The sequence below is a fragment of the Callorhinus ursinus genome, unplaced genomic scaffold (genome assembly GCF_003265705.2).
Source record: "Callorhinus ursinus isolate GAN/ISIS: 27379988/994484 unplaced genomic scaffold, GSC_fseal_2.0 scaffold49, whole genome shotgun sequence".
Lineage (NCBI taxonomy): Eukaryota > Metazoa > Chordata > Mammalia > Carnivora > Otariidae > Callorhinus > Callorhinus ursinus.
In genome coordinates this window covers 3,262,269-3,289,768 of record NW_027397111.1, presented here as the reverse complement: position 1 = coordinate 3,289,768, position 27,500 = coordinate 3,262,269, and the positions used below count along the sequence as shown (strand labels likewise).

The 27,500-nt window shown below is 42.7% G+C and overlaps 1 long non-coding RNA gene across 1 annotated transcript in view; it reads left to right on the top strand.

Moving 5' to 3' along the window:
- Window positions 1-26,984, top strand: part of LOC112840865 (uncharacterized) — a 54,807-nt gene extending 27,823 nt beyond the window's left edge. The window contains exons 3-6 of the long non-coding RNA XR_003212603.2: window positions 19,367-19,545; window positions 20,197-20,231; window positions 23,497-23,563; window positions 26,835-26,984. This is a non-coding gene — a long non-coding RNA (uncharacterized lncRNA). The remainder of the gene's footprint in view (window positions 1-19,366; window positions 19,546-20,196; window positions 20,232-23,496; window positions 23,564-26,834) is intronic.
- Window positions 26,985-27,500: the final 516 nt, after the last annotated feature.

Genomic DNA, 27,500 nt, shown 5'->3' with positions numbered 1-27,500 from the left:
ATGTGAGTATCCCTACCACGGGATTGATACATCAGACTACAACAGTCTGACCCACTTATTTATTCATTCATTCTGCCTGACCCCTTTAAATGTTAATTGTTCTAATTTCCCTGGTTCTGATTCTAGGCTTGTCAAGCAACAGGATAATTAGAATCTTGAGTATCTATGTTAAAGAGAGCAGAATGGGGCGCCTGGATAGTTAAGTCAGTTAAGCATCTGTCTCGCTCAGGTCATGACCCTGGGGCGCTGGGATTCAGCCCCATGCCTGGAGCCCTTGGATTCAGCCCCATGCCAGGCTCCCTGCTCAGCGGGGAGTCTGCTTCTACCTCTTCCTCTGTGCCCCGCCCCACTCTCGTGCTCTCTTTCGCTCACTCTCTCTCAAAATAAATAAATAAAATCTTTAAAAAAAAGATCAGAATGGGCTAGCATGTGAATGTGACCTGTTGCTGTGATATTCATTGCCAATTGCAAATTAATTAAATGGCTTTTCTGGTTCAATGTAGTTTTGGCAGAATGATTTGTTAAAATATTAATTTTATTTTATTCTCCCTATATTTCCCCCCACATTTCAGAAGATAGTGAGACTTTGTAATTACCATGGGTATTTTGGCAGGACCCAAAATAAAAGCTGCTTCAAGTTAGTGTTTTTTTCCCACTGTCTGGAAAAGCTAACCTGATTGATCAGGTGATGCTGGGTGTCCTGGAGGCCTGGGAGAGAAAGAATATTAGAGAAGTAAGAGGCTTCTCTAGGAGTTAACCTGAGGCAGGGGAGGAGGAGATTTCAGAGCCTGAGAAGGTGCAACACCTCAGGGGGAAAAGGCTGCATGGAGTTCGCAGGGAGGCTGCCTTCCAGGCCGTGAAGACTACTGAGTCCCAAGTATCACAAAAGCCACAGTCACGATTTTGGGGAGTACCCTTCAGACTATAAGAGTGGGTGTCTGTGCAGATACCAGACCAACGATTCTTTGCTTTTGCAAAGAATGACTTAGGTTGAATTTCCTCCAGCTTATAAGATGGGGGTTTGGAGTTTAAAGTAAATTGATTTTTCTTTTTTAAGATTTTATTTATTTGTCAGAGAGAGAGAGAGAGAGAGCATGAGCAGGGGGAGCAGCAGGCAGAGGGAGAAGCAGGCTCAGCACTGAGCGGGGAGCCTGACGCTGTGGGGCTTGATCCCAGGACCCCGGGATCAGGACTTGAGCCAGAGGCAGACCCTTAACAACTGAGCCACCCAGGTGCCCCAGAGTAAATTGATTTAAAGAATAGAGAAATTTGGCTTTTCTGGCACATCTGAGTGTGGCTGAGATTGTCATTCATGGCACATCAGTCTTGTGAGCTCAGCTAATGCAGAATCCATGCTCAATCTGCAAGAAAATCAGGTTTTGGGGCTGAAAAGCTGCGGGCCAGAGACGGGGCTATGGTAAGAAGTGCCACTTTGTAAGTACTCTTGGAAATATGCTACTTGCCTTCCTGAAACAGTGAGCACCTACAAAACCACCCTGCATCCGCGTGCCTCTTTCCCTTCACTGTATTTTGAAAGAAACGCTATTCCTAGAGGAATTTTTACAATTTCTACCAATCCTTCAAATATTTAAATGATCATTTTTATACAATCTATAAAGAGCTTGCTAATTAAAGATAACTTTAATCCCCACATTGATAACATTTTTCATAGCATTTGTTCTTCCTTTTTATTTATTTTTTATTTATTTATTTGAGAGAGAGAGAGAATGAGAGATAGAGAGCACGAGAGGGAAGAGGGTCAGAGGGAGAAGCAGACTCCCCACTGAGCGGGGAGCCCGATGCGGGACTCGATCCCGGGACTCCAGGATCATGACCTGAGCCGAAGGCAGTCGCTTAACCAACTGAGCCACCCAGGCGCCCTGTTCTTCCTTTTTAACTTTAGTTCGAAGTAATTATAGATTCACAGGAAATTGCAAACACAAAACAGGGAGGTCTGGTGTACTCTGCACCCAGTTTCCCCCAGTGGTTATGACAATAATATAAAAATCAAATCCAGGAAATTAACCTTGGTACAATCAATAGACTTTATTCAGATTCAGATTTGACAGTTTTATATGCACTTGTGTGTGTGTGTGTGTGTGTGTGTGTGTGTGTGTGTGTGTATGCACCTGTGTGTGCCCAGGAGTGTTGATTGCTGGGTCATGTGATAAGTGTATGTTCAGTTATTTTAAGAAATTGCCAAATTATGTTGCAGAGTAGTAAAACTGTTTTACATTACAACCAGCAATTTGTGATAGAGCGAGTTTCTCTCAGCACTTGGTTTTGTCGCTATATTTTATTTTAGCCATTCTCATAGGTGTGTAGTGAAATCTCATCATAGTTTTACTCGCATTTCACTAATGGCTAATGATGTTGAATATATTTTTATTTGCCACTGTATACATCTTTCCAGAAATGTCTTTTTATTTCTTTTGCCCATTTTTTTTTTTTTTTTTTTTTACTTAAAGATTCTATTTATTTGTCAGAGAGAGAGAGAGCAGAAGCAGGGGGAGCGGCAGGCAGAGGGAGAAGCAGGCTCCCCGATGATCAAGGAGCCCGATGCGGGCTTCAATCCCAGGACTCCGGGATCATGACCTGAGCCAAAGGCAAACACGTAACTGACTGAGCCACTCAGCTCTTCCTTTTGCCCATTTCTAATTGGATTGTTTTCTTACTGTTCGTTTTTGAGAGTTCCTTATGGTCGTTTACAGATGTTTGGTTTGCAGTACTTTCTGCTATTAATACATTTTGGTTTGTAACTACTTTCTCCCAATCTGTGTTTTGTCTTTTCATCCTTTCAACAGGGTCTTTTTGACGTTTGCTTTTTTTTTTTTTTTTAAGATTTATTTATTTGAGAGAGAGAGAGAGAGAGAGAGAGCTACCTGCACATGGTGGGGGGCGGGGGGAGACAAAGCAGGAGAAAGAAACTCCAAACAGACTCTGCACTGACCACAGGGCCCAACGCGGGGCTTGATCTCACAGCCCTGAGCTGAAACCAAGAGTTGGTCACCTAAGCAACTGTGCCACCCAGGTGCCCCAACAGGTTTGCTCTTAATAGAGCAGAACAAACATTTTTAAGTTTGATGAAGTCCAGTTTGTCACATTTTCTCTTACTGAGTATGCTTTGAGTATCATATCTAAGAAATCTTCACCTAGCCTTAGGTTCTGCAGATTTTCTCCTTTGTTTTTATCTAAAAGGTTTATAGTTTGACATATTACATTTAAATCTATGATCCATTTTGAGTTAATTTTTGTATAAGGTGTGAAGTTTACATTAAAGTTCATTTCTTTGACTATGGACATCCAAAATTGCTCTAGCACCATTTGTTGAAAAGACTATCTTTCCTCCATTAAATATTTTGTACTTTTGTCAAAAATCAGTTGGTTATGGGGCACCTGGGTGGCGCAGTCTGTTAAGTGTCTGCCCTCCACTCGGGTCATGATCCTAGAGTCCTGGGATCGAGTCCCACATCGGGCTCCCTGCTCTGAGGGGAGCCTGCTTCTCTGTCTCCCTCTGCTTCCCCTGCTTGTGCTCTGTCTCTCTCTCTGTCTGAAATAAATAAATAAAATCTTAAAAAAAAAAATCAGTTGGCTATCGTGTGTGGACCTATTTCCCTATACTATTCCATTAATCAACGTATTTATCCCTTCACCAATATCTTGGTGTTTTGTTTAGCATAGTCTTATCACATGCGATCCGATTTCAAAAAAGTTTCTCTGAATAATAGCTATCTTTTTCTTTGAATGCTTATATATGCCAGGCATTGCTTTAAGTACTTCATAAGCATAAATTTATTTAATTCTCACAGAATCCTACAAAATGATAATATTTAGGTGTATTTTATAGGTGAGAAAACAGTGCAAAGTGGTTAAGTAACTTTCTTAAGAGACAAATTTGGAACTCAGGCCCACCCCCTAGCCACCATGTTTCACTACGTCTCTGAAGTAAACAGATTTTTATCTCTTCACAGAATTGCTTTTACTGCAGTCTGCACTGGCATTTTGTCATCGACCTACGTCAAGAGACATCATAAGAAACAGCTCAGTGAAACTTATTGTTGCAGTTCCTGGAGGCAAGTTGATGAGGTTGTGGTTCACGATGTCACATGATGTCCTCTTTAGGAGGACAGATGGGAAAAATGTCTCTCGGATCTCAGTACCAGGAATAGATGTATTTCTCCTGAGTAAGTGGTTTGTTTTTATCTCTTGGACATGGTGAATCTGTATAAATGATTACATTTCCCACTTTGTGCTGTCTGCTAAAAAGCTCAGAACCAAATTTTCAGCCTATCTTTAGCAATGATGTGGACTAGATCTAATATTACTTCTGACTTCATCTTGTTTTTTTCTACTCTAATTTTCTCTTCTTCCTTATTTCCTCACTCACTTTTTTCTTCAATCTTTTTTAAAAATCAAAACATAGAAGCACATAGTATAAAAATTAAATGCAGCAAAACAAAATGGCAGTTCCTTTGCCCACTCCTCCCCACCTGTGATTTCTCCTCTACAGAGCCAGCTATACTCATACCTTTTAGCCATTTCTTGTGGTGCTTATTTCTTTTTTTTTTCCTTGACTTTTCTTTCGGTTTAGGTCTTACCTCCTGATTTCCTATTGCAGAGGGTAGGATTCTCTTTTCTTATATCAACCCTTACAACACACACCCTTCACCTACAACCATCCTCCCATTATGATTATATCGCAGTTTTGGTTAAACTCATTTGCAGTGTTTGCATTATTACGGCTATGGAAATACCGTTCACAGGTGAGCTGTTCACTTTGTATCTTATATAACAATTTTGTTTTCCCTTAGGTTACTAATTGTCTTTTTTAAACCTCAGTTTCATACAGCAATCATTAATTTCTGCCGAAGCCTTCTAACAATTATAAACCTCTCACTTCATCAGTTTTGTGTGGTTTTTTTTTTCCCTCACCGACTTCTCTTCTGGAACTTTCCATCATCCAGCTTAAGTCTAAACCTATTGCTCTCTAGGCCAGCTGTCCAGCTGTCATCCTGATGATGGGATTTTGGAATATAGGTGAGGTTCAGTGGGGTGGAGTCTGGAGACCAAGAAAGAATTCTTGAGGAGTCTTTGGTGCAAAATAGTGGTTTATTAAGGGTGGGGCAGGACCCGTGGGCAGAAAGAGCTGTTGCCCTGGGGTTGTGAGGGGTGGCTAATTATATACTATGGGGTTGGGGGAGGTAAGGAAAAAGGGAAGTTTCAAAAGAACTTTCATATGCTAAGTAGGACCTACAAGATACATGAGGCCTTGCCATTGTCAAGTTATGCTTGTTTTTCCCCCTTCTGGCAATGCATTAACATTAAGATAGTTGGGAGATTCCTGGAAGAATGTCACACATGTCCCACCCAGGAGTGGGGGGTGGGGAGAGGTTGCAGGGTGTCCGCTTATGCTTGGTCTTCAGGCAGGCTTCTGCTCCCTCATCACTAAGATTTTCCCTTTACATCATTTTAGGAATTTCTTCTGCATCTCTCTTTTGTTGGGTCCCTTGTTTGCCGGATCTCATATTTTCCTTTTGGTTTTATGCACTTGGTTTGGTGGAACTCATCCTGCAATAGCTTCCTGAGAAAAAGTTCATGAAAGGTAAATATTTTTGAGACCTCACATGTTTGAAAATGCCTTTGTTTTAGCAGTACTCTTGAATGAGAGTCTGGGTATAGGATTACAGGTTGGAAATGATTTTCACTCGGAATTTTAAAGGCATTGCTTTTTTGTTGTCTAGCTTTCTACCTTGCTATTGAGATGCTAACACCTTCCATGTTTTTTTTTCCTCCTTTCAGGAAAGTTTTGAGATCTTCCCTTTGTCCCTAATGTTCTGAAATTCACATCGATGCACCTTGGAACAGGGTCTCTTTTCATACACTGTGTGGAATGAACTCAACACAAATGGGCTCTTTCAAGCTGAAAACACATTTCCTTCAGTTTTGAGAAATTTTCGCGTATATTTTTTTTAATGTATGTTCTTATTTGTCATCCCCTCCCCTCCCCTCCTCTCCATTTTCTCTTTTCACTTTCTATAACTCTTGATTGAGTTTTTGGATCACTTGAACTGATGTAATGTTCTTCATATCTTTATTTTTTTTCTGGGAGATTTTCTTTTTTAATTTTTTAAAATAGATTTTATTTATTTATTTGGCAGAGAAAGAGAGCACAAATGGGCGGGGGGAGCGGCAGGCAGAGGGAGCGGCAGGCAGAGGGAGAAGTGGCTCCCTGCTGGGCAGGGAGCCCGATGTCAGACTTGATCCCAGGACCTCATGACCTGAGCTGAAGGCAGACACTTAACCAAATGAGCCACCCGGGAGTCCCTCTGGGAAATTTTCTTAACTTTGTCTTCTAACTCTTCTATTGAATTTTTAAATTTCTGCTATCATATTGTTATTTTTTCCATATTGTTATTTTTAAAGCTCTGACTGCCCCTTCCCTCCATTCCTGGTTTTGTTTTGCTTTGTTTTCAAACGGCATCTTGTCCTTACTGTTTAAATACTCATGGATGCGGTATTTTCTCTCATCTAACGACATTTAAATTTTAGTGTTTGAAATTTTATTTCCTACATTGTCTTCTCCCTCTGAACTCTTTTTGTTTGTATTTCACATTATTGACTTCTCATGAATGGCTGTCTATTCATATTAAAGAGGGAGACACTTAAATGCCCCCTGTGAATGGGCAGAACTTGTTGGCTGTTGGGCTTCACAGTTGATCACATTTCTCATTTGCTGCTGTTGGGCTTCACAGTTGATCACATTTCTTATTTGCAGGGGAGGGACCTCCAAATGTCATTATGCAAAGATCTTTTCTCTTAGACCGGTCAGTCAGAGAAAGTTTTTGCATGGGAATTTATAAACTTGTCTTCTAGCCTTCTGGGAGCTTATCAGGGGAAAGGGGCTGGAGGGTGGGGTGAGGGGAGTTCATCATTCCTTGTAGAGACTTTCATTTAATTCCCTTGTCTTCCACTGTGCCTGGAGCCTTTGACCCAGCCTCTCAAAAGAATAAACTGCTTGGTCTCTTCTAGGGTGGTGGAAGGGTAGTCACTTTGCTGTGCTGTTGGGAAGAAGATCTGGCATTTTACTGGTCATTGTAAAGGCTTGTAAGCAATCTTTTCTTTCTACCCCACATTCCCATCTTCAGGGGCTTCTGATGCCTCCAGTTTCAGAGTATTCCAGGGTTCTGTGGTTCAGTTTACCTTACTTCTTTCTGCCTTCTCTGATTTGTCCCTGTGTGAGGGAGCCTGAGTCCTGATTCAGGAGCAAAACAAAAGAAGTTAAAGTCAGAGAAATGGTGCCTATGGTCAGGTACAAAAGACGAACAAGAAACAAGACGGGTTCTGAAACTGGAGGAGTAATCGTATTAAAAGTCACAGTCTTTGTCTACCTTCTCTGCATATTTCTCCATTTGAAAAGACTGTACTTTGAGATAATGTGCTGAAGAGGAGGGCTAGTTCCCTGACTAGTTCCTTTGCTGACCCCAAACTCTGCCCTGAGGGAGAGGCAAGGCTACGTCTGGGAGAATGAATTCCGAGGTCCGAAACCTGGAGGTTGTAGAAAGATTGAGACGTGTGTCCAGGCTCGAGAACTAAGGTCAGCTGAGGAAGGAAAGGGTCCAGTTTTATGTGGCTCTTGATTTACAAGTGTCCAAGAGGGCTTGATGTCTGAAAAGAGCCACTGGAGAGGGGGCTAGGTTATGGTTTCCAGCCTGCCTCCCTGACCAGTTGGCCTTTGAAGACTGGCCCGTTGATAGAAATCTACTGGTCGAGGACATTTCACTTTATTACACTAAATATAGTGGGCCTTTACAAAACTTGGAGGCCTTCCTACACAAAGAGAATGCTGTTAATATGCTCTCCATCCAAGGGCATGAGCTCTGGGTTGTTGTTCCAGTGGGATGTGCTGCAAGACTCAGCCAGACCAGCAATCTGCTGCCAACTTTGGCCCCTAGGGAATTTGCAAGAAGGAATGGTTGTGTCCCTAATATCACATTTAATAACCTTAAATAGGGGTAGGTATAGCCCAGCTTCACTTAAGAGATGACTCAGAGTTGGCACACAAGAAATGTACTAAAGGAAGGAAGGAAAGTAAGAAGGAAGGAAAGAGCTTAGTTCTCATTTATAGCTTTGTCATTCAAAAATTTTAAAGTTAATAATAATAAAATTTGAAAGTGCAATACAGAGATTTACTATAAAAGGCTGTTGAAATCCCAGAGGGCATAGGAACTTGAAGATGCAGTGGAGTAAGAAGTGGCTTAACTCTGTCAATCATGAGAGAAAGTCAATGAGGACAAATGAAAGAAACAGAAGATGGTGATTAGTAACCAGAGGAATTTAAGTTCCCCTCCTCCTGGTGACACTGAGGGATTCCCACAACTCCTTCCGCATCTGGAACTTACTGGACTGTGGGTGGAGGGAGACAAGTGACAGCTAGTGTTGCCAGTAGCTTTCTGGAAAGGTAGGATAGAAAAACTTCCTGGAATGATGGCCTGGCACAACCAGAGAGCTGAAGAAGAAGAGAAATGAGCATGAGACAGAGGCCGAACTGGAAGGCTTCCTGGCTGCTTCTAGTATTCAGCACCTGCAACAGGGTCCCAGGAAAACAAAGTCTCCAAAAGGAGAAGCAACAGTGTCAGTGTTGCTGGTGAGGTCAATGAGCTTTCCAGATGTAGATCATCCAGGGTTTCTTAATTTCTATATATATGATAGCCACACAAAGCCTGTGTGTTAGATGGTATTTTTCTGTTTAAACAAACAAACAAACTGATATAACTGTTGCATACTGAGTTGCCCAGAAACCGACTCTGAGATGGAGATTTGCATGCAGGAAGTTACCGGGGAGCACCCAGGTATTCGACACCAGTAGAGGAGTGAAGGAAATAAGACTGGATAGGAGGGATTGAACGGCAGTGTAGTCACGACAGAGGCCTTTCAGCCAGTCCTGTAGGGAACTCTGTCCTGCCTTGGAGCAAAGTGGGCTGAATCTTCATACCTGGGCATGAACCAGTCATTATGATGAGGGAGCAGAAGGCTAGCTGAAGACAAAGCATAAGCTGACACACTGCAACCTTCCCCTACCCCCCACTCCTGGGTGGGACAGGTGTGACATTCTTCCAAAAGTCTCCCAACTATCTTAAAGTTAATACCTTACTAGAGGGGAAAACAACCTAACTTGATAATGGCAAGGCCTCTGATATCTTGTAGATCTCTTTAGCATATGAAAGGTCTTTTGAGAGGCCCCTGGGTGGCTCAGTCATTGAGCGGCTGCCTTTGGCTCAGGTCCTGATCCCAGAGTCCTGGGAAACAGTCCTGACAGGTCATGATCCCGGAGTCCTGGGAAACAATCCTGAGCCCCATATTGGGCTCCCTGCTCAGCGGGAGGCCTGCTTCTCCCTCTCCCACTTCCCCTGCTTGTGTTCCCTCTCTGGCTGTGTCTCTGTCAAATAAATAGAATCTTTAAAAAATAAATAAAAAAAAGAAAGTTCTTTTGAAACCTCCCTTTTCCTTACCTCCCTTAACTCCCAAGTATATAATCAGTCATCCCTCACAGCCCCAGGGCAGCAGCTCTTTCTGCCGACGGGTTCTGTCCCCGTGCTTTAGTAAAACCACCTTTTTGCACCAAGGATATCTCAAGAGTTCTTTCTTGGTCATCAGCTCCAGACCTCACCCCACCGAACCTCACCTGTATTCCAAAACCACATCAATTGGATATGGGCAAGGTGACTCTCTGGTTGAGGACAGTATCAGAAGAGACACTCATCTGAGAGCCATCGGCTGCTATTTCTAGCAGCTGAGGGAATGATTGCCTTGATCCAGAAAGAAGGATCTGAGTGGCACCCTATAGCATCCATTACAGCAAACCCTTTGCACTGGATCCACTCACTTTGTATAATAAGATCTGAGAACTCCTCCAGTACCCCAGGTGATCTCTTTTGCTGGGGAAGAGGAAGGTTAGTAGGACAAACTACAGCTGTCAGTACCCCTGGTACTGCTCCTGGTCTGAAGGTTGCAACTGATACTTATCTCTCTACTCTATAACCCATTTTTGTTTCCCTCACTCTCAGCTCCCTGTACCATCACAATTGGCAAAGCATTTCTTAGTCAATCACCAGGACCTCTAAACCCACAGAGTTTAGAGTTGCTGGGACAAGAAGCGTAAATACCCCAAGTGGGTCACTGTGAGTGATGTAAGCAGGGCTCAAAGCCACTCCTACTTCCTTCCCTTAAATTTCAGAACCATGTATGATGCCTATTGAGAACACAGGCCCATACAGTAATTGTTGATTTGCATGAACATCTCGGAAGATCTTTGATAGGTATCCATCTTTGAAAGGTATCACCTTCAGAGTGGTAGCTCAGTTGCACCTTCAAAAGGCCATTTCATCGCTCTCAAGCTGACAGCTTCTGTGTAGCGTGATGTGAAATAGAAGAGTGGACCCCAGGGTCATGGGCCACTGCTGCCGCTACTCTGTAGTGAAATGGGTTCCTAGGTCCAATAAAAATATTACCCAGGATTCCATTGGTTTGGTGGATCAAACACTCTGCATGCCCTCAGATGGTAATGCTGGCTGAGGCCTGAGGACAGGAGAGGCAAACCTATACCCCAAATATGTATCCATTCCTGTCAAAATGAATTGACAAGTTGATGACACCGGACTACCTGTTCCGGTGTCATCAACTTGTCATCAAGTGGCTGGTTGCTCTCTCAAAAGAATGGTGCTATATTGGGGGCTCAGGCTTGGTATCTCTTGATGGCAGTTTGGACAGAGGGAGAAGTAAACAATGAATGCCGTTGCAACAAAGGCTCCCATAGGGAGCTGTGGGCCATGATGACCCATCAGAGGTATACCTCTTGAGGCAAGGGAGTCTGGCCTTTATTTTCCTCCCCCTCCCCCATCATTGGCCAGACATTAAAAGAGGCTGCCCTCAAGGAAGGGGCACGACCTTCTTTGAGGGAGGGCAATTTTTTTTTTAAAGATATTTATTTATTTCTTTGACACAGAGAGAGAGCACGAGCAAGGGGAGCTACAGACAGAGGGAGAAGTCTCCCCACCGATGTGGGGCTCTATCCCAGGACACTGGGATGATGACCTGAGCCAAAGGCAGACACTTAACCTGCTGAGCCACTTAGGTACCCTGAGCAACCTAGCCTGGGAGGGCAGTTCTTGAAGAGACCCTCTCCTGAGAATTGTCACCCAACTCCCCTGCAACAGGATTGGTGGAGTGGGGGTGGGGGGGTGGATGAGTGCCTCAGTCCGGAATGGGAGATCTAGGGAGGCAGCCCACCACAGAATCCACTACAATGACTAAATGGTAGGAGTTTCTGTTCTAAATTTCAGGTATTCTGAGGTTCTAGAATGGGGATGAGTTGGAGTTAGGATAGAGATTTGTGAGATGTATCACCTGCCAAATTTCATAGTTGATTATTTGGAAAATTCATTGAAAACTGCATATTTTATGGTTTTATGTTGATCCAGGCAAAAAATTTCTAAACAGATCAACAAAAAGTACAAAGAAGGCTTTTATCATAAAATATTCACCATTTATGAGATTCTGCTTGCTTTTACAAAATCTTTATTGTTGTATAGACATTATGTTTATGTAGTCTTAATGAGAAGTTATTTTCATACATTTTAATTTCTGTTTTTTCTTTTCCATGAATACACATTGTTCATAGATTTATTATTTTTATTATAATTCAGTATTCTTCCATATTAATATATCAATGTTTTCATAATGACTTATTCCCTCTATTTGGGGCATTTGACTTATATCCAGTTTTTCACAATAAGTAATGCATATTTAAAAGACAATTTTTAAGGGGCGCCCGGGTGGCTCAGTCAGTTAAGTGTGTGCCTTCAGCTCAGGTCCTGATCCCAGGGTCTTGGGATCAAGCCCCATGTCCCACATCAGCTCCCTGCTCAGCAGCCTGGAGTCTGCTTCTCCCTCTCCCTCTGGCCCTCTGACCGCCCAGCTCCTGCTCTTGCTGGCTCCCTCTCAAATGAATAAATAAATAAAATCTTAAAAAAAACAACAACGCAGTTTTAAAAATCTTTCTCTTTTTTTTTACCCCCAAAGTGGAATTAACAGGTATATTCCCATGTTGCTTTTTAGGAAGGTTTTCTTAATCTCAAGTGCTATAAGCAATGTTCGAATGCCTGTTTACCCCTTACTATGCTAACATTCGATTTTTCTCACTTGTATTTTTGTAAGTAGAATGAATTGTCACCTCATCATCGTTTTAAATTCAGCTTCCTAATTATTAGTGAGGCAGAGAGTTTTTCCAAGTGTTTATTTACTTTTTGTATTTTTTGTTATTTATAGCTTTTGGCTATTTATCTTTCCCTAAATGGGTACTGAGTTTTAATATTTCTATCAGTCCCTTATATATTATAGATAATAAACTTTATTTGACTTTTCAGTGGTTTCTCATTCCATTGCTCTTTATCTTGAATTCACTTTTTGATTAAATAGTTGGCTTTGTGTTTTATAGCATAAAAACCACACTGACCTTGCCAGTAATGATTTCCTTAAGTGCTTCAATATTCCAACATTGATACCTTATTTTCTTTGAGGAAAGGAATATTATTGGATTGTCTTCTATGTTTTATGACAAATTTTTGAATCTTTTATCTTCAAATGAATATCGATTTCAGTTTAACTCCTCCAAAGAAAGCTATTGTGGCAAATAATGTAAATGGGGTCATATATTTATATTCTTTTAAATGATATCTAGTTTCTCCTCTGGCTTAACAGGGATTCATTTATTTTTTGTTTATTTCAACAAATTTTTCATGTATTATTGTGTAGGTTTGAATTTATTTCTGCAATTTTTAATTTGGTCAGTTGTCTACTTTTTGTTTTCAAGATTTGTTTATTTATTTGAGAGAGGGGAGTGATGAAGGGCAGAGGGAGAGAGAATCCCAAGCAGATTCCCTGCTGAGTGTATAGCCCAACTCGGGCTAATCCCACAACCCCACAACCCCATGACCCCAAGATCACCACCTGAGCTGAAACCAAGAGTTGGATGCTTAACCAACTGCACCACCCAGGTACCCCCGGTTGGTCTACTTTAAAAAAAAAATCTACTACTATAAACCTCTTCCCTCTAAAATATATGCATATGACCATAGGTATATGCATGTAAATATGGAGACAAAAAAGTCTGGAAGGTTAACCGTGGATGGTTGGATTACAGGTGAACTTCATACTTTTCTTGTCATTTATCTATAAATTCTAATATATAGTACATTAAAATTAACACATCACTTCATTGCTTAAAAATGGAGAAACTCGGAAGAATGAAGGGGGGGAAATCGGAGGGGGAGATGAACCATGAGAGACGATGGACTCTGAAAAACAAACTGAGGGTTCTAGAGGGGAGGGGGGTGGGGGGATGGGTTAGCCCGGTGATGGGTATTAAGGAGGGCACGTTCTGCACGGAGCACTGGGTGTTATACGCAAACAATGAATCATGGAACACTACATCAAAAACTAATGATATAATGTATGGTTATTAACATACCAATAAAAAATGGAGAAACTCTTCAAACAAAATGAAGAAAACAAAAATATCAATCATGAAATAAAAGGCAATTATTAGGAAAATAAGAAGAAGAAGGGGCGGGTTGGGGAATATGTCACATTGGAGGCAGACTCAGACAAATTGTAATTCCTCTCAAGTCCCTTTCTGTGATTATGCTTGACACCGTCCAAGCCCTCTGTGTAAGCTCATTTCTGCATAGCTGCCCCTGACAATTCTGAAATGTCCACTTCTGTCCCGGCCTGTCTCAGTCCTATTCCTGGAACCTTCTACCTGTGACTGCAACCATAGTGCCTTTGGTGTTTGACCCATTTGGTTACCACAGTGACTACCAGTCTTTGATTTCTTTCTAGATTTCTAATATCAGATTTTGCTCTTTCCGTGTTTGGGCAACTGTTCAAATCTCTTGGTAGTTCTGCCTCAATTATCAGCCCTCCTTCACCTCCATACTGCCCACCCACCCCCAGTTCTACCAGCTTCTGGGCTGTCCCATTCTCAGCTGCATCAGAACGTTTGGGGTGACAGAGCATCTGCTCAAAATAGCCATGCCCTGGATGTGGTTTTTTGGACCAGAAATGGGTATCTGCCCACAAGAGAAACAGCTTGTGATTTGTGCACTTGAATGCTCAAAAAACCAAACTAAGCTCAGCCCTGGAGCTGGCTATGTAGCAATCAGGGTCCAATCGGGAAAATAGAAACCACTGTGGACCTGTTAAATGCAAGGGATTTAATTCAGGGAATTTGTCGGAAAACTGGGAGAGCAAAAAAGGGGAAGCTAGGAAAACTGGAGATTTATATTTCAGGAAACAGCCAGTGCCTCTGAGACTGGGCGAACACACAGTGAAGAGGTGGCATGAGCATCCTCCAAGGCTGCCAGGGCTGCAGGAGCTGGAACTCCGGGGTTAAGTGGGAGGTGCTGTCACCCAGCCAGTGCTCAGAGCTGGGGGATTGCAGAGGCACTAGGAAGGGTTCTTGAGATCTAGAGAGAGTTGCCTTGGTTCATAATTTTCGTGCAGTGAGGCTACGATTCTGTTTCCATCCTCAGTGAGGTGAAATTACTTATTATAGTCTTAAAATAAGCCTCCTTTTACTTGAGCTACCTTGTCTCACAAACAAACCCTCCCAAGACACCCATTATGGTCATCAGCCTCGGCCTCTTCCCCCATGTTTTCCGTCACTGCGCTGACTCAGAACAGACCCTCCATTTGGGAGTTGAGCTGCCCGGGAGTTGTGATCATTGCTGCTCTATAGCATCACAATGCTTTTAAATCCAGGAAAGGGAAGTTCTGCAACATTATCTTTTTTCCTCCCAGAACACAAGCATTTTTGTATGCTTTTTTTGGGGTGCGTTTTACAACTGTTTTGCATTTTATATGTAAAACTCTTAATGCTCCATTAATTAGCCTTGCATTAAATCTGTGAACGGGAAGTGTTACCTTAACATTTGTTTAGTCTTTCCAGTTATGAGCAAGGTTAACTCTCCATCTTGTCTGATTTCCTTTTACTGTGTCATCAAGGTTTTGAAGTTTTCTTTATAGTTTTTGTCAGGTAGATGTTAAAATATTTAGTGGGGATTTAGGGTCTTGGTTGTGAATGGATTTTTTTTTTTTTACACTTTCATTTCTGGCTGTTGGTGATAACAACTACATATTTTAAAATCTGTTTATGTTCCCTGCTGACCACTTGAGGAAATGAGGAATTGTCCAGTGTGAGAAGGGGTGCACAGCAGAGATGGATTTGTGTCACCTGTTTGCTTTCACGTGTTTGTGTCTCTTGTGGACAATGTTTGAGTAGCATGTGGTGCTTGTGAGCCATGGGGGGGTGTACCTTTCCCGTATTCCCTCATGAATGACCCAAGTTAAATGACCTGTGCTAGGACTAAATCCATGGCCTTAAACCCTCTGAAGGCACAGGCAGTACAGACCTTTGCTTTCAACCTTTCATCATTTCTAATAATTAGAGCTGCATGGACTGCTTTGGAAAATATTGATTTCTATGATATGAAAGACTGAAATGACTAGTTATTTGGAGATTGGTTACAGGTTTCAAGGCATGGATTAAGGGTTGGTCTAAATAATGTCCTAAAAATATGGTGTGCTTTGAAAATTGCACATATAAAAAGTGTTCACTATACAAAAATGAGAAAAATGCCCATAAGTTAAAAAAAAAAGAAAGGAAAGCAAAAGAATGCTCATAATTCTACTACTTAGAGATGACTACTGTGATTTTGGTGTCTTCTAAATGGGTTCCTATATCTGATGTAGAGGATTATACAAATAAATATGTACATGCATGGGACTTTATAATCATGTGAACCAATTCCTATAATAAATCTCCTCTTACATATTTATGTCTATCTATATCTATATCAACATTGACATCTATATCTATAATCCTATTAGTTGTGTTTCTCTGGAGAGCCCTAACTAATACACCCAGTTTCCTCCACTGGTAACATCTTGCAAAACTGTAGTACGTATCAAAACCAGGAATTTTTTTTTTTTTTTTTTTTTTTGAGAAGGAAGGGGATGCTGGGTAGGGGCAGAGAAAGAGAGAGAATCTTAAGCAAGCTCCACGGTCAGTGCAGAGCCCAATGTGGGGCTCGATCTCACAATCCTGAGATCATAACCTGAGCTGAAACCAAGAGTTGGACGCTTAACTGACTGAGACACCCAGACACCCTTCAACCAGGATATTGATACTGTACAGAACATCCCATCGCCACAACAATCCATGTTGCCCTTTTATAAGGCAACTCTGTCCAGTTCTCCTCACCCCCACTGGGGCTTTTATCCCTGGCAGCTAGCAATTTGTTCTTCATTTCTGTAATTTTGTTGTTTCAAGAATATTCTACAAGTGGAATCACACAGCATATACTTTTTTGGCTTTTTTTCCACTTCGCATAATTCTTTTTTTAGCCTAGCAAAATTAGTTAATTTTTTCACTTAGTGTAATTCCACCTAGCGTGCCAAATTTAGCATGTATCAATAATGTGTTCTTTTTTTTTATTGTTGAGTATTCCATGGAATGGACATACCCAATTTGTTTAACCATTCATCCACTGAAGTACATCTGGGTTGTTTTCAGCTTTTTGCTATTATAAATAAAGCTGCTATGAACATTCATGGATAGATTTTTGTGTGAACAGAAGTCTCCATTTATCTAGGATAAACACTTGGGAATGCAGTTTCTGGGTTGTGTGGTAGTTGAATGTTTAGTGCTTTATGAAACCACCAAACTGTTTTCCAGAGTGGCTGTACCATTTTACAGTACTACCCACAGTGTATGAATGATCTGGTTTCTCTGCATCCTAACCAGCATTTGGTGTTAACTTTTTATTTTAGCCATCCTGATAGGTATGAATTTCCTTAGTAGGTATAGCGCCTGCGTGGCACAGTCAGTTAAGCATCCAATTCTTAGTTTCAGCTCAGGTCATGATCTCAGGGTCCTGGGATGGAGCCCTCCATCGGGCTCCATGCTAAGTGTGGAGTCTGTTTGAGATCCTCTCTCCCTCTCCTTCTGCCTCTCCCACTCATGCTGTCTCTCTCTCTCTCTAAAATACATAAATAAATCTTAAAAAAAATAGTTACAGTGCTATTCAAATGACCTATTTCATTTTGGGTGAGTTGTGTTAGTTTGTGTTTTTCAACAAGTTACTCCATTTCATCTAAGTTGTCAAATTTATGTGTGTAGAGTTGTTCATAGTATTTTTTAAAAAATCGTTAATTTCTCTTGCCATTTGCAATGACATGGATGGAGCTAGAGAATATTAAGCATAAGTCAGAGAAAGACAAATACCATATGTTTCCACTCACATAGGGAATTTAAAAAACAAAACAAATGAACAAAGGGAAAAAAGGAGAAAGAGAGAGAGAGGCAAACCAAGAAACAGACTCTTAGCTATAGAGAACAAACGGATGGTCACCAGAGGGGAGGTGGGTGGGGGGATGGGTGCAATAGATGATGGGGATTAAGGAGGGCACTTGTGATGAGCCCCCGGTGATGTATGGAAGTGTTGAATCACTATATTGTATTCCTGAAACTAATATTACACTATATGTTAACTAACTGTAATTTAAATAAAACCCTTTTAAATTTAAAAAAAAATAAAAATCTATTTCTGCTATTTGTTATTTCCTTTCTTTTGCTTTGGGTTTATTTTGCTCTTTTTCTAGTTTCTTTTTTTTCTTTTAGATTTTTATTTATTTATTCGACAGAGAGAGATAACGAGACCAGGAACACAAGCAGGGGGAGTGGGAGAGGGAGAAGCAGGTTTACCGCTGAGCAGGGAGCCCGATGCAGGGCTTGATCCCAGGACCCTGGGATCATGACCTGAGCCAAAGGCAGACACTTAACAACTGAGCCACCCAGGCGTCCCTCATTTTCTAGTTTCTTAAATGGGAGCTTAGAAGATGGATCTGAGACTTTTCCTCTTCTCTAATATGTGCACATAGTGTTATACATTTCCCTGAAAGAGATATTTTCTATTGTATAGGGAAACCTTAGTGTACCTGCCATGTGTATAGCTCCCTACCGAGGAATTCAATTCAATTCAGCAAATATTTATGGAGTGCTTGGGCCAGGCACTGTTCTAAATCCTCAGTATACATCAAGGAACAAAACAGACAAAGATCTCTGTCTTTGTGGAACTCGCATTCTAGCTGGGGGAGACGCACAATAAATAATAAGCATCATTTAGACTATGTTAGAGAGTGATAAGTACAGGAACAAAAAGTACTTCAGGATAAGAGGGAAGGGACATGTGTGGAACTATAGTGTTTAATACTCCAGTTCTGACGTACAGCATTTGATACTAAAGGTATAGTATTGAATATGTTGGTCAGGCAGGCCTCTTGGAGAAGGTGAGATTTGAGTAAAGACCTAAAGGAGTTAGTGAGGCCAGTATCTGGTAGAAGTGTGCTTCAGACTGATGGGACAGCTAGAGCAAAGGCCCTGTGGTGGGAGCTTGCCTGGACTATCTGAGGAGAAGCAAGGTGACCAGTGTGACTAGAGCGGGATGAGCAAGGGGGAAGTGGTAAAGATGAGGTCAGAGTATAATGGGGGCCAGGTCTTTGGGTCTTGCTCTGAGTGAAATGGGGAGCCATTGCAGTATGTGAAGCAAAGGAATGACATGACTTGGTTTAGGTGTTCAAAGAATCACTCTGGCTGCTATGTGAGGGATAGACCATGTGTAGAAGCAGGTGACCTCTTAGCAGGCTACTGCAGCGATGCAAGTGAGAGGCAGTGTGGCTTGGAAGAGAGTGCTAGCCGCGGGAATGGTGAGAAGGGATTACATTCTAAATCCATTCTGAGGGGTGCCTGGGTGGCGCAGCTGGTTAAGCATCCGACTCTTGGTTTCAGCCCAAGTCGCGATCTCAGGGTGGCAAGATTGAGTCCCACGTCAGGCTCTGTGTTCAGCACGGAGTCCGCTTGAGACTCTCTCTCCCTCTGCCCCTCCCCCACGCACGCTCTCACTAAAATAACTAAATAAGTCTTTAAAAATACATACATACATACATACGTACATACATTTTAAGAGTAGAGCTAATAGGAGTTCTTCATAGGTTGGACTTGGGGCTTTCGAAAAAACTAGGTATAAGGATAACCAGCTTGATCCAAATCCTTAAAGGTAGGTGACTGCATTCCATACCATATGCACCCTTCCTATCCCTACAACCCTGCTCACAGCTTATTGGACGATGGCAGGCACTTACCTAGGAATAGCCGATCAATAGGCTGGACATTAGCCTATAGAGTGTCCTGGGCACGAAAGTTTTGTCCAAATAAATGGCAGTTAACCGTGCCAGTGATTTTCTCTTTCAGGATTCAGAACTGGAGAAACAAGAAAAGACAATGTGTGAAAGCAGTAGCCGACAGACACGGAGAGAGGCAGTATTCAGACTTCATGAGTAAGCAGAAGCTGTGAATAAACAAGAGCTCTGAGCGAACAAAAGCCACGAGGCAGCACAAAGGTACGCAAAGTAACGATGGAGTGATAGAAGGTAACTAAGAGCATCAGATTCTCAGGAGAAAGAGTCAGTGGCCAGGCCTGGGTCAGGGGCCAACCCTGGAGCCAGAGGTACGGTCACCTCCTCTGTTACCAGGGGCGGGGGAACGGCACTAGACAGACAGAGACTACAGGTGTGCCCTAGCGTGTCACGTCAGGCTGGGATCGGCTCTGTGGAAGCCAGAACCACACATGAGCCCAAAGTCCGAGGGTACGAGAAAGCCAGAGAAAGGAAAGCTGTCTCCCGAGAGAAGCAGAAAGTGTAGCAGACACTCAGAGAGAAGCAGGGATGGCAGATGATGCAGCCACATGAGATAACTGCACAGCATCCCACCTTCCTGTTTCAGTCCCATCCCGGGATGGAGGGGGGCATCCCGGCTCGGCTCGTCCCTGCACTTCAGAGCCCCTGGAGAGTACCTTTTGTTTCAGTTCGAACTACCTCCTTTTCTACTTGAGCTGGTGGGAGTAGTTTTTGGTCTAGGCTCCAGGGATGGTCCATTTAGCTGGAAATTTCTTGCTATTTACTTATGTCTCAGGATCGAGCATGGCAGACAAGGTACAAAAGGTGAAAATGCAAATATTTGGGTAAAGAACTAGCTGGAATCATGTGAAGCATTTTACATACCTTGTCTCCTTTAATCTGTAGGGTCAGAGAGGTAGCATTCCGGAGGTTCACAGAGGGTAAGTATGGCCCACCTTCGTTATTCACTGTATCTGAATTTGCAAATTTGCCTTTGCCTACTCCCTAAAATTTATTTGTCACCCCACATCAATACCCGAGGTGCTTTCCCAGTGTTCACAGATGTGTGCAGAGTGGTGAAAAAATTGAATTGTTTTAGGCACATGTTCCCAGCTAACATCAAAAAGGCAATACTCGGCCTTTCTGTTTCAGCTCCCACACTGTTAACAAGGTTCCCTTTTCCAGTCTATTTAGTGCCACATTTTTCACATTTTGTGCTGATTGTTGGTGACGTCACTATTTCAGATGGCCCCCAGGTGTAACGTTGAAGTGCTGTCTGTGCTCCTAAGCACAGGAAGGCCATGACGTGCCTTACAGAGAAAATGTGTTCGGTAAGCTTTGTTTAGGCAGGAGTTATAGTGCTGCTGGTTGTGAGGTCAGTGTTAATGAACCAATAATATGTATTAAATTGTCTGTCTTTAAACAGAAACAAACATAAAACGAAGTTATACATTGACTGGTTGATGAAAATGTCATGACTGGGGGCCCACAGGAATCTAACCCTGTATTTCCCCTGGGACTAATAGTTCAGTATTTGCTAATTCAGTATTGTAGCGACTTTATAGAGCATAACTACCATGAAAAACAAGAATCCACTGTACCATGTGCAGCATCAGTAGAACAGTGTGGATGTCCAGCTCCAAAGCCATGCCTCTCTGATTCTGGACACCTCATGCTCATTCCATTCCACCATGCTGTACTCAGCTTCCAGTGCTCCTTCCACTGCACAATGCTGCCTTCTCTAGAACTTGTTGCCTAGGTGGGAAATGAACAGGTATGAAACGACCATAGAAACCATAGGAGGATCTGCATTAAGGCTGGGACAGTAATATGTAGCACATTTGTCCTCACTCATCCCTTAAATATATGTGGCAGGCATCGTTCATCTCCCACAGCCCCTTTTCCTGCTTGAGCCTTGATGGAGGTTCCACAGTCCTGAAGACAGGATTCTAGGCAATCACTACCAGCTAATCAGAGTTGGCATGTTAAGATGAAACCGTTAACTTCCTTGCATGATAACCGGCGTCCTTAAAGATTAAGCATATACTCAGAGGATCTGAGTTGCCAGGCTTAAGGAACTTTAGAGTTTAAGCACATGTGTCAGTCTGTTTCAAAGCTTAGACTCCCTGGTAGCTCTGAGTGTCTGGAGAACTCTCTTTGGAAAGCCTTTCTGGATTTCTTTACGTAGGACTTTGCTCCTGAAAGATGCATCTTTTTTTTTTTTTTAAGATTTTATTTATTTATTTGAGAGAGAGAGAGAGAGAGAGCACAAGATGGGGGGAGCGGGAGAGGGAGAAGCAGACTCCCCGCTGAGCATGGAGCCCGATGCGGGACTCGATCCTGGGACTCCAGGACCATGACCCGAGCCGAAGGCAGTCGCTCAACGAACTGAGCCACCCAGGCGCCCTCCTGAAAGATGCATCTTGATGGGAACCATCTTTCTCGTTCATCTCTGAATCACCTTGCCTAGAGCGCTGACTGGCATACAATTGGTGCTCAGTGATGTTTGTTGAACAAAGGCCCAGGCACCTAGACTGACACCTATCTTCCCCAGGGGGAAAGAGCTCTGATGTAGGCTAGCGACAGAATGGAACCCTTACGGGCACAAAGCAGGGCAGGCACGGCCGGGGGGGGGGGGGGGGGGGGTTGGAGCTTTTCAGGGGAAGCAGTCAAGAAACTGTAAATGAAACTGAACTGGAGCTGCATTCTGTTGAATCTCTCTGCCGCTTCTTCATTTCTCTTCATGCGCTCTCCTATGGCTTACCTCTTTACTTCTGGTACGATGGATCTGGGAATCCCAAGCAGAACTGGGGTGGAGGCATGTAGGGAAGAGAAGGCCTGGGGTATGGCTTGAGCTGGGAGTTAGTTTTGACTCTGAACTAAAGGACCCCAGCCTTTAGCTTCTAAGATCTGCTGGGCACCAGTGCTGCCCATTCTTACACAGGGCTCATGATGCTTACCACTCCATCAGCCTAGCCCGGTCCCTGTCTTCCTCAGCCCTCTCTCCTTTCCCCTTCTCTCCTCCATCAGTCATGGCAGATGGGGTTTGAGAGGGAATACGGAAGAGGGGATGGGAAGTCAGGCCAGGAAGAGAGGGATTATTTGCCTGGGAGCCTAAGAAGGGAATGACACTGAGTGCACCAATATAGCATGGGAGTTAGGGTGGAAAAAAAATGTTCGATTTCTGAACCATGTTTGCTATTTTAGTACTGGAGGTGACTTTCAGTCAGAATCTCTGCCCTGGTGTTGGGAGAGCTACAGGAAGCTGGAGCTTCCAACTGTGGAGAAGTACTGTGGTACTCAAGGCCGTGGGAGACGGGGCATGGGCTTTGGAGTTAAGGTTGAGCTGGGTTTCCGCTTGCTAGCTGTATAATTTAGGGTAGGTTCATTAATCGCTCTGGATTTTACTCCTTGTATCTGTAAGATGAAGATAATAATAGTATGTACCTTATGGGATCATAATGACTAAAAGAAATGAGGTTTATCAAGTTTTGTGAAGTATGCTTAGGAAACTCAAATGATATCTATTGTTATTAATAATATGATCGTCTTGTGTTATTCACTTGCATATAGGTATTTTTTTTCTTCTCAGCTCTGAGGATGGAAGCAAAATAGACTGAGTTTCTGAGAATTTTCAGGAGGAAGACAGGCACTCAGTCTATCTGAGAAGCAGTTCTGATAGCTTAAGTGTCAAGAAGCCTGTAGAATTCCCCAGCAGAGACTATAATGGGGGCTCTGGAGACCATTAGTTTCCAAGATCATAGGGTAACTGACTAGGAAAGTTTGCCCATATTGTGTGCTGCCCTTTCTCTACAGGTCCGGAGTGTAAGGAGCGGCCAAATCCAATTTAGCCAACAAACAAGCCAATAAGCCAGAGAGCTGGCTGTTAAGCTACCGTAAGCCCTGACACATTTGGCTTTACCTCTCCAGTTTCTGTAACATTTAGTTTCCCACCGCTGGGCTCACTGGTACAAAATCCCCCTGACCCCCCCCAGTTTTTGCCTATCACCCGTTGTATTAGTTCTTTATGCTGCAATTACAAATGATCACAACCTTGGTGGCTTAAACAACCCAAATATATGATCTTATAGTTCTAGAGATCAAAAGAGCAAAATTGGCCTCACTGGGCTAAAATCGAGGCGTCAGTAGGGCTGTGTTCCTTTCTAGAGGCCCTGGAGGGGACAGTCTTTTTCCTTACTTTTCCAGCTTCGAGAGCGCAGCTGCATTTCCTGGCTCACGGCCCCCTTCCATCCTCAAAACCAGCAACGGCAAGGTGAGTCCTCACATGGAGTCACTCCACCCTCTATGTCTGGTATCACATTTCCTTCTGACTTTTCTGCTTGCCTCTTCTATATTAAGGACCCTTATGATTACAGAGGGCCCACCAGAATAATCCAGGATAATCGCCTTCTATTAAAGTCAGCTGATTTGCACCCTTAATTCTATTTGCAACCCTTGCCATGGTGCCATGAGTTCCCTTGCCCTTTGGTGTGATATATTCATAGGTTCCAGAGATAGGGTATGTGTATCTTTGGGTTCTCTTACTCCGCCTTCAACAACCATTATCCATTATGTGCTGCTCTCTGCTTCTAAACCAGAATTTAGAATTTAGTGAACTCCCTCAGATCCCAGGCTCGAGCCATCTTCTTTATGATGGTGTCCATGAATCCCATGCTGGAGGAGTTGTTCTCTGGCCTCACTGGCTCGCTTCACCTAATCTGACCTTTATATAAACTAACCCGAGGTGCCACACACTGAGCCTAAAAGTACTCTGGTTGCTTTGCCCAAACTGGTGGGTAGGAGAAACTTTTTTATTTCTTCACATTCAGATTTTTTATTGTGATAGCCAGCTCATAGATCCAGTTTTTCTTTGATGGAATATTTTCAAACGTAAGAAGCTTATCTGTCCATTCTGTGTCACAGCCTTATCTGATAGTACTTTCATTAGCTCGATTAATGCCTGAGGACAGTTTACACAAACTACAATAATCATTAGCTGCCAGTTCCTAAAACTACTCAGAGGTGCCTATACTGTTTTAGATATGTACATAAAGGCACACTCATACCTTCTTAGATACATGCATGAAGGCACACTCATCTACACACACAGTGATCAATGTGGTGGGAAAAAGATCTTAAACATCTGTTAAGATGTGCTAGATGTCCACAGGGTAATGTATGGAAGTGTTGAATTACTATATTGTACCCCTGAAACTCATATAACACTGTATGTTAACTAACTAGAATTAAAATAAAAGCTTAAAAAAAAAAAAGATGTGCTAGATGTCATCTTAAGGGGAAGGAAACATTTATTGAGAACCTGCTTTGGTGTTGGAAACTTTTTATTTTAAACTTACTTTAATTCTCATTATAACACAGGAAAACAGCTTTTATAATCTCCCTTTTACAAATGGGAAAATTAGGGGCGCCTGGGTGGCTCAGGCGTTAAGCGTCTGCCTTCGGCTCAGGTCCGGGATCAAGCCCCACATCGGGCTCCCTGCTCCGCGGGAAGCCTGCTTCTCCCTCTCCCACTCCCCCTGCTTGTGTTCCCTCTCTCGCTGTGTCTCTCTGTCAAATAAATAAATAAAATCTAAAAAAAAAGAAAAAAACAAATGGGAAAATTGTGGCCAAACGTCACACAGCTAGTAAGATCTCAACATTTCATGGCTGGACTGCCTGTTTCTAAAACTTTTTTTTTTTTTTAAGATTTTATTTATTTATTTATTTAATTGATAGAGAGAGAGACACACACACAGCGAGAGAGGGAACACAAACAGGGGGAGTGGGAGAGGGAGAAGCAGGTTTCCCGCTGAGCGGGGAACCCGATGTGGGGCTCGATCCCAGGACCCTGGGATCATGACCTGAGCCGAAGGCAGACGCTTAACCAACTGAGCCACCCAGGCACCCCAGAAGAAAGGCTTCCCTGACCAGGAATCTAAAACTCTTTTCTTTCCCCTTCACCTGACCAGCCTTAAAGCAAGGGAATGGACCAGAATGGGGATGTTCAAACTGAGATGACTATGGATAGAGCCCTAGAGTTTTATGGAGGTACCCAGACACTGCTCACATGGGAGTGAAGGTGCTTAGTAAGAGGCAAGCTGAGTGGGCTGGGCTTTGGCCTCTTCCCACCTACAATCAGGCTAGCTCTGCCATTATTAGTTCTACATATTGGGATGCAATGTAATATTTCAATAGAAAGAAAGATGGGGTGGAGTTCTGCTAAAATAGCCTCTTGAAGGCCATGAGACTGAAATCTGACCACCACTTCCTTGTAATTCTGGACGTCGGTCCTAATTGTCCCCAGGTAATTAACCAGTTCTTCCAATGCCAGTGCCTGGGGTTTTCTCTGAGAGTGATTAGGGGCTTTGCTCTCTAGAATGAAAGAGGTCATCTCAGTTAGTGAGTGATACAAGAATTATTAAGGTAGAGAAGAAGCAAGATTCTCCAGGCACTTTGCTGCAAAGCAGAATGAATGTAAGCTGAGGGCAGAGGGCAAGTCTGATTCATGTTAAAGACAGTGCTGATCAGGATCTAGACAGTGGAAGATTCTACAGAAAAGAAAACCGTCACAGTGATGGGGAATAGGGTATGAGGATGTACACAGATATTTTGAAAATCGTCCCTTTTAGGGACTATATGTGGTTAGGATATTGATATGCTCCCTTCTGAGAGTCTGCCTTGCCATGCCACCAATTGGTTTATAATGAGTCAATATGAGACTCTCAAAGCAAGTTCAGTCCCATTAGAGTATCATTTATTTAACTCTGTAAAGGAGATAACAACTTTGAAAATTTTAAGTCAACACCTCATAGGCCACAATGTCTGGGGTGAGTCACTATCTTAAGACAAAAGATCATATGTGGAATTTAAGAAACAAAACAAATGAGCAAGGGGGAAAAAAGAGAGAGAGAGAGGTAAACCAAAAAACTGACTCTTAACTATAGAGAACTGATGGTTACCAGCGGGGAGGTGGGCAGGGGAATGGCTTAAATAGCTGGTGGGCTTTAAAGAGGGCACTTGCTGTGAGGAATGCCGGGGGGCTGTGTGGGAAGTGTTGAATCACTATACTGGACACCTGAAACTAGTATTACACTGTATGCTAACTAACTGAAATGTAAATAAAGACTTAAAAGAAAAAGAAGACAAAGGACAGAATGAAAGCTACATTTTCTCTTCTTTGAGGGGACACTCTTACCCCTGCTTCCCTGAGTTACTAAATACTAAAATTAACTGACATGTATTGATGGAACTCTTGAATCTTTACAAGCACTTGAGTCTTTAACAGAGCCTCAGACTGTCCTCCCCAAAACACCTGGCTCCTCTCTCCTAGTAATAGGATTCCCAAGTTATAGCTGTGCCCAAGGCTGCCTGGCATTTCCCAGCCTCCCTTGCAGCTAGATATGATCAGGCAACTAAGTTCTTGTCAGTGAGATACAAGTAGAAGTGTTGTATGGCAGCTTCTGGCAGTTGTCCTCAAAAGATAAATGGTACATGCCCTTGGCCTCTTCTTCATCCCATCCTCCATCCTGCTTCCTGGAACACAGATGTGATGGTTGCCACCCTAGTTACCGTCTTGGACCACGAGAGCGAGGGCCACACTGAGGAATGAAGAACAGTGAGATGAGCTGGGGGTCCCACAGGACATTGTGGAGAAGCTCTGCATTTTCTAACTCAGGACTTCATGTGAAAGAAAAATAAAATATTGCTTAAATCACTTATATTGTATTTCTGTTTCTCACAGCCAATACTAATACAAACTGATATGCTCTACATACTAGGTAAAATATTATTCTGGTTTTACGAGAAAACTGTGGCTTAGCCAGATTGAATCATTTGTGAAGGTCACCCAACTAGTAGATGAAGGAATTAGGGTCTGAATCACAGTTTTTGCAAAAGCCCATGTGCTTCCCACCTCCTCATTGTTCACTGTCAGACCATGAGGGTGATAGTGTTTAAATTTCTCTGGTTGACAAGAGCCTTTCAGCAAAGCCCTCTGACAGTGTCTGGTCATGAGACTACAGTCTTCAACTTGCCCCTCCATCATCTCTTTCAAAAGTAAAATCCACAAGTCGTAAGGGTCATGGTGAGACTCCATTGCCTATCGCCTTGAGAGTCCTGGGATGTCACAGCAGCCCCCAGGCATCTGATTTGCATGAAGACTCTTTTTTTTTTCTAAAAGATTTTATTTATTTATTTGACAGAGAGACACA